Source organism: Pleurodeles waltl, chromosome 8, assembly GCF_031143425.1.
Source record: "Pleurodeles waltl isolate 20211129_DDA chromosome 8, aPleWal1.hap1.20221129, whole genome shotgun sequence".
Taxonomy (NCBI): domain Eukaryota; kingdom Metazoa; phylum Chordata; class Amphibia; order Caudata; family Salamandridae; genus Pleurodeles; species Pleurodeles waltl.
This window is the reverse complement of record NC_090447.1, coordinates 772,367,432-772,374,230: the sequence shown is the minus strand read 5'-3', so window position 1 is coordinate 772,374,230 and position 6,799 is coordinate 772,367,432.

The window sequence follows — 6,799 nt, the reverse complement described above, 5'->3', positions numbered from 1 at the left end:
TACACGTCCCCTTGTAAGTTTACTTACTAAGGACAAGGCTCTCTAGCAGTATCAAGGTCAGGTACTTATTTAATGGATCTCCTAAGTAGCTTTCTCTTGTATGCCTAAGGTGCCCTATTCACCTTTATATGGAGATTTCCAGAGACGTCTGTGGTGTTAGGGAAAAATCCTCCTCAGCTGTATAGGTAGCACCAATGTTTGTCTGTAGGTTGCTCAAGTTTGAACAATGAAAGGATACCCCACTTAATATTTCCTTCTCTGAATTCCTCTTTTGTTTAAATGGTGGATCCATTATTATTTTAGTAAATTGTAGACATGCTGTCACACAACATTTACTTCTAAACAGCCTACCTAACGGGGTGGAAATGTTATGTTTGTGTTAGAGGCACACAATACGTATAAAACTGAAACAATTTACTCATGGGTCAATTTTCCTACAGTCAATGCCAATACAAATACATTTCATATATACACAGCAGTCAAAATCCCAGTACGGAGCATGCAACTATTTAGAAATTCCTCTGACGTATCGGGAACATCAAAATTACTTCCAAGGCGCCGACCATACATTGTTGAAAACGTTAGATTATGTCCCCTTAGTTATGACAGGGCCTCATGGCCAGTTCTAGCTGCCTACACCCCATATCCAAATATACAAAAATTAGCAGATGCTGATCTGCGCCATTATATAATAATTTAGTCAGACTATATAGAGGCTTAACATAATTCATAATGCAAACATTGAATACTGCCCCAGCAAAGGCTGCTCCATCTGTCCCAACAACAACTGGCTACACTAGGGATTAACCCAGTGACTACTAATGTTATTATGGGTAAAGTACCACCAAACGGGAAGAAATTCCATTTTGGATTACTCAAAAAGCAAATCTGATGGAAACAGTGTTTGCACATATGGGACCCCAAGATAAACATAGAATTCTCACTATGTGCTTGCCACTTGTGACAGGACCCTCTATTAATGATTGTGTTACTTGGGGCACAGTTTTGGTACAATATATAACATAACTCATGGTAGTTTTACCTGAAGTATAAAAAAATAAATAAATACCGGGGTGCCCCTGCCCTGGACTTAGGGATGAAATGAATTGGCAATTTTGCCACAGTATCCTCAATCATTTTAGGAACTATAAAAGGGGAAACAGCAGCGTTGGTGGCACGCCAGTGTCTCACACAAATTCTTCTACTAGATCAGGAACGCGAGCTACCAAAAACAATAGCAGAGTTATACATGTATAGGTCAGAATAAATTGGGGGCCAGACCAAACAAGCCACAGTTTAAAGGTAATCCTGAAAGGGTAAAACCAAGCAAGCACATGAGTCTTCTAAAAAACGCTGGGCCAAACAAAAATTGAATACACATAAAATAAAATCACAGGGAGAATCTCTACAGCTGGAGAACTCTGTAAAATGCTACAATTTGCTTAACCATGATAATTTAAAACAACCTGACAAGTATCAGTCTACTTATACACGCCCTTCTCGTTCTTTTCAGGACTCATAAGACAAGCAGGCCAATAGATCGGGGCAGTCAGAACGCAGACTAGAAGAGTATGTGGAACCAAAAAAAGGACTCACAATGCTTGTCTGACGTCATCATAAAGAAGGAAGAGAAACTTCCTCAACAAAAATCCACAATTCAAAAAGAAGGTAGTTGCAGGAATTTTAGCGACATATACCACACATACTGAGAACATTACTGCTGAACAGGCAGTGGGCAGTGACTGTGCTCGACAGTGCAGAAGAGGTCACCATATTTCACCAGAATCTTCAAGAGTTTCTGGATGTGAGAGGAACTAACGACTATATAGAAGTCGAAATGCCAGACAGGTGGAGTTGCCCTTTCCGACCGAATTTATAAATGAAACATTCAAATTCAGGGGGACATAATTTGCACAATTACAGTAACTTCCTGAGAAAGATTGACACTAAGCTTTGACATCCTCTTGGCATGAAAAGATTGGCCAGCCAAATTTGTTAGAACAGTCTTTTTTCAGTCCTTGTTCTACAGCAAGTAAAGTAAGCGTATGCTGCAGACTGGGCTCTTGCACAAGCCTCAGCATCATACCGGAACCATGTGGACTGGGATGGGGACTCTCCCTATCTTGTAATACCCATAAGTTCCAGCCTGCAGATGTAACTCCAATGCCCCATAGAATATGAAACAAAAGCCCCTTTGAGGTGCGATTCTCTCACACCTCGAGTACCAGGGAATAACTGAACAACCCCTCGTTCTCAGTAGCTAAGCCAGTTAATTACCATAGAATAGTCTTAGATTCCAGACATTTAAATAGTCATACACTCACCTTTGCAATCTAAAATTCATACAGTACAGCACTAATGAACAATATTGTCTGCAAAAAATACAAAACAATGTTGGATACCACCAATGGGGTTTTCTGCCAAAACATAGCGACAAAGCAGGGATCTAACTGTTTTTTCTGTGCTTAGCTCTCAGCTCCAATTTTGCCGACTTCGCGACGGGTAAAATAACAATCCAGCGCTGTTCAGTGCCTGTGTGACATCAATATTGCATGTTATTGATCCAGAAGCATTGTCCTATGTCGAAGACATATATCTGATGGATAATGACCTAAACACACATTTAGCAAGAGTAGATTGCGTTGTCTAGGGATTTGATGAACATGGCTACAAATTCAATTTAAAAAATGCTTCTCTCAGTGTCCTGTTTTTAGGATAAAAGCCTTCAAATGAGGGGAAGAGCCTGGCATCACACTTCCTTGAGAAGTGTGCACAATAAGAACCACCAAATGCCATTAAAAAATACAATCCGTGTTAGGCTTTTTCTATTTTGGCAGGACATACATTCCTGATTATGCACAATGCATACAATCAGGTTATGATTGAATTTGACCAGGTTTTTTAAAACAGACATTGGATAGTAGAACACACAAATACTGAGATCATTACAGATTGATATGCTTGAAGTAAAACATCTACACATACGTGAAAACAAAACAAATCTGTTCATTCAGATAATTCTGGGTGCCACTGGTTTTACCAATGTCATGGTCAATGAAGGTGAAACAGTGCCGATTGCATATAAATCACATTTCTACTCCAATGCTGAAATGCGTTTTGAATCCACTGAATAAATACTAACTGCAGGTCAGATGGCTGACATTATGGACAAACCACTGGCTCAGGGAAAGTGCATCATTGTCATAAACCCAGTACCATCCTTAGAGGCTGTCACAAAGGCAAATGTTCCAAATGACAAAGCGTTCAATCCTAGACGGATACAATAGACCACGTCCTTGACTGACACTAATGTGGACTATGTATTTGACACAAAACTGCAAACTCAAGAGTTTCTCCAGCATGAACTGGAATACCCCATGCCCACTGACATTATACCTCTCAATTAATATAAATATATTATTTACACTGATGGTTCAGCTCAACAGGCTGTAGGTACCAAATAGCAATACTCCGGGCCTTGCACAAGTGTTTATGGAGTGATGAGGGATGGAGAATTCCAGCCTCAACAAACCTTTATGCAGCCCCTTGGGGATCACGCTCCACAGCTGGCTGAAATGAAAGCGTTGATTCTGGCACTGAATCAAATGGGTCCTGAATTCCTGACATTTAGAATATGTGATTTGTACTATTGTGTCCAGTCTTTGAATGAAAATTTGCATTGCTGGTGCCTCAATGGATCCAGAGACTCTAAAGGAAACAACATCAAGCAAAAAGTACATTGGGTAATTGTGCCAGAACTGAAAGACAAACTGCCATGGGCTCATGTAATATATAAATTGTGCCATCAACATATCAGAATACACCTACTAGGGAACTCACTGGCTAATTAGGCAGACAAATGTGCAGTAGTTACTGCAACTTTAGCCGTGATTACTCGTTCCCAGACAAGGGTGGATGATGAAATATTGGCTGCCATGAATGCCTCAGTTGATGGCACCATTTTACCAAAAGCATTTCCAGCAAAATATTCCTACCATCTAAGTGCCTAAGATATTCCTTATGCAACAATTCCAAGGATGGGTGATCGTGTTATCCTCAGTCAAGACTGTAGGCTAGAATTCATCCAAGCACTGCCTGAGGGTGTCGATTCTGCCCATGCTGGTGTGGCAGCTACAATTCCCTTGTTACAAAAACGCTATTGGTGGCATGGTCTATACAAAAAGACAAAACAGTATGTCCCTAGTTTTGACACCAGTATCAACAGGCGGAATTCCTAAAGTTGGGGATCTAGTTTGAGAAAAGACTGCGGTGAAAAAGGAATTCAGCCCATCATACCATGCACTGGTGCCAGTCCTTGAAATTCTAGGTACCAGAATTGTGATTTTGCCGCTGCGTGCTGGTTGTCAAGACAAAAGCTTTGTATCCATTGTTCAAGTTAAATTGCCTCATGTGACCGATCCTACACAGTGAGCCCAGAAGTTCCTAAGTTGTACCCTATTCCTTCTCACTACCTGTTAGAAATGGGGTCTTTGGTTGGTAGTCAGGATGTCCCCTGTCCAAGCAAGGACCCTCACTCTAGTCAGGGTAAAGAAGAATCACATTCAGTTAACCCCCGCTCACCCCATTCGTAGCTTGGCACGAGCAGGCAGGCTTAACTCATAGACAATGTGTTAAGTATCTGTACCAACACACACAGTAATACAGTGAACCACTACAAAATGACACAAGTTTAGAAAAATAGTAAATATTTTCTCTAAATAAACAAGACCAAATACAAAAAAAATCTACAATACACCATTAAAAATATGATTTCAGTACTTAAAAATACAAAAATAGTGCCTAGGAGAACAAATGCTGCAATTTGATGTTAACCGTCGTCTTGACGGAGTCGTTTTCTACAATGCAACGCCACTGGTGCTGGTTACGGAGTTCTACAACCCCCAGGTATAGTACCTATGTAAACAAGTAGAAAACAGGCCGTGCTTGGAGTCAGGGAGCAAGGTGTTGCTGGATCCGATGCAGCGTCGGTTCTGGAGCTACGGGGCAGAGGAGCACAGGTGCCGCGCAGCGACATTGGGACCTTACTGCACAGTGGTGGGGATGAGATGGCGTCGGTTGTGAGGTGTTGGTCCCTTGGTTCCAGCAGAGACGAAGTGCGGCAAAGTCGCAATGCTGCGGGGCGACCTCACGGGGTCACGATGATGTCACAGGGCCACAGGCATCAGGTGTCACAGATGTCGGACTTACAACACTCCGATCTCTGCAAATTTGTGCGGGGTCAGTGGCTATGCAACGCAAAGCCTGTGGAGACGTTGGGGTCGTCGTGCTTCTGTGAGGACCACAGTTTTGGGGCAGGCAGCATCACAGTTTCCGTGCAGCGGCATCCGTAGTGAAGTTTGCACGGTGTCGTACAGATTTTCTCCAGAAATTTACTTCCAGGAGCCCAGGAAGTGGAACGGCACCATCTGGCAAGCTAGAGTCCACAGCATGCAGACTCAGAACTGGATGGTGAAGCATTTGCTGTCCCTGAGACTTCAAAATAGGAGGTAAGCTCTACTCCAAGCCGTTGGAGATTCTTCTTCAATCAGGAATGCACAACAAGGTCTAGTCTTTGTCCCCTGCAACTGCAGGATAGCCCAACAAAGCACAGTCACAGGCAGGGTTAGCACTTCTCCTCGGCTCTTCTCCTTGGCAGAGGTTCCTCTTGATTCCAGAAGTGATCTAAAGTCTGGGGTTTTGGGTCCAATACTTATGCCCCTTTCTGACTTTGAAGTTGCCCAACCTCAAGGAAAAGTCTCTGTTGTTCACAAGATCCTGCCTTGCTCAGGCCAGGCTCCAGACACCCACCAGGGGGTTAAAGACTGCATTGTGTGAGGGAAGGCATGGTCCATTTAGGTGTGAGTGACCACTCCTCCCTCCACTCTAGCACAGATGGCTTATCAGGATATGCAGGCTACACCCCAGCACCCTTTGTGTCACTGTCTACAGGAGATGCATAAACAGCCCGACTGTCAAACTGACTCAGACAGGGGATCCACAAACAGGCAGAGTCACAGAAAGGGTTAAACTTTCTAAAAGTGGAATTTTCAAACTAACAATCTAAAAACCAACTTCACCAAAAGAGGAATTTTTAAATTGTGAGTTTAGAGACCCGCACTCCATTTTTCTATCTGCTCTCAAAGGGAATCTGCACTTTAATAATATTTAAAGGCAGCCCCAGTGTTAACCTATGAGAGAGATAGGCCTTGCACAGTGAAAACCGAAGTTGGCAGTATTTCACTGTTAGGACAAGCAAAACACATCAGTACCTGTCCCACCTTTAACATACGCTGCACCCTTCCCACGGGGTTACCTAGGGCCTACCTTTGGGGTGCGTTACATGCATAAAAAGGGGTGGTCTGGGCCTGGCAAATGGGTACACTTGCCAAGTCAAACAGGCAGTTTAAACTGCACACACAGACACTGCAGTGGCAGGTCTGAGCCATGTTTACCAGGCTACTCGTGGGTGGCACAACAAGTGCTGCAGGCCCACTCGTAGCATTTGATTTACAGACCCTGGGCACCTCTAGTGCACTTTACTAGGGACCTATTAGTAAATCAAATATGCCAATCATGGAAAAGCCAATTACACATATAATTTCACATAGGGAGCACTTGCACTTTACCACAGGTCAGCAGTGGTAAAGTGCCCAGAGTAACAGAGTCCAGCACATAGAAACAACCTGGCAAGTAGAGGCAAAAAAGTTAGGGGAGATCACGTCAATGATGCCAAGTCTAACACTATCACACCGAATATACAGCTTTAAGCTTTAAACAACACTGAAATTGTGTTCCCTAG